The following is a 1,378-nucleotide window of genomic DNA, read 5'->3' on the forward strand; positions in this document are numbered from 1 at the left end:
TTTTCAGACAGCCAGCAGTGAAGAAAACACCGGCATTTTAGCGATGACTCATCTGACCACCTCTGATTGGCCATTGCACTCATAAGCTCAACAGCATCGTGTGTGATTGGTTAATGCGCAGTGCTGTAAAATCGCTTCTGTCTCTGGCTCAGCACCAGCCAGCGAACGCAGATTTGAATTTAGCAGCTGATGCGCTGAACGATTTGATCATGCTGGTGTGATTGTATCAAATATAGAAAATATTATTTGGCTATTTTTTGTCTTTTGGAAGCTGCATTCAAAATCCACTTGGCTCAAAACGTGCCCCCTCACTTTTATGGGCATGAAGCCTCTGGCAACAACTACATAAATGCAGTTATGCCCTAAAATTCAAGATATTGGGGCAAAAAATGCCGCTGTATGTCTCATATCTCATTTCTTTTTGTCTCATACTTAAACCATAAGAAATATCACACAAGCAGCGAGAGCAATCACGAGTGCCGCTTTGGTCCTGATTTGCACAAGTGCAAATGTGATTGGATACAACAGTTCAGTAAATAAGAAGTTAATATTGTGTTATATTTTAAACACAATATTGTGTTTTTGTTTAATTTTGCCAATGAAAATATTACCTATAAAGCCACAGCAGAACTGTTTCTCCGAGCAACACAGCAGTGTTTAGTTTATGAATGAATCCGCGTGAACACATTTATGAACCAATGATTCAAAGGCCCATTCATAAAGTAAGCGTTTACTTCATTCCTGAATGAATCAGCCGTTTGAACGAATCGACCATGAATCGACTCATAAAGATATTTACCGCCACCTGCTGATAGTTTTAGTTTATTTTTTAGAGTAGCCTATAATTTCATTTATTTAAAATAATAATAATAAAAAAACATTAAAGGGATAGTTCTCAAAAAATAAATAAATACATTGTCATCATTTACTCACCCTCATGTTGTTACAAACCTGAATGACTATTTTGAAGACTGTTGTTAAAGGGGTCATATGATGCTTTTTTAAAGATCATTATTTTGTGTATTTGGTGTAACAGAATGTTGACATGCTTTAATGTTCAAAAAACACATTATTTTTCAAATACTGTACATTATTGTAGGTCCTCTATGCCCCGCCTCTCTCAAACGCTTTGTTTTCTACAAAGTCCCTCCTTCCGACAAGTGCAGTCTGCTCTGATTGGCCAGCTGACCCAGTGCATTTTGATTGGCCGAACACCACAAGCACTCGTCGGAAATGTAACACCCCTTACCATAATCACTTCAGCTTTCAAAATAAATGTAAAGACAGAGCCCGAAAGGGGAACAGAGTCGCGTAACAGACACAGTGATGAAGCTGGTATGTTTGCAGTACACAAGCCACGGTTAAGACAGCTGACTCC

This window comes from Sinocyclocheilus grahami, unplaced genomic scaffold, assembly GCF_001515645.1.
Source record: "Sinocyclocheilus grahami isolate Dianchi unplaced genomic scaffold, SAMN03320097.WGS_v1.1 scaffold533.1, whole genome shotgun sequence".
NCBI lineage: Eukaryota > Metazoa > Chordata > Actinopteri > Cypriniformes > Cyprinidae > Sinocyclocheilus > Sinocyclocheilus grahami.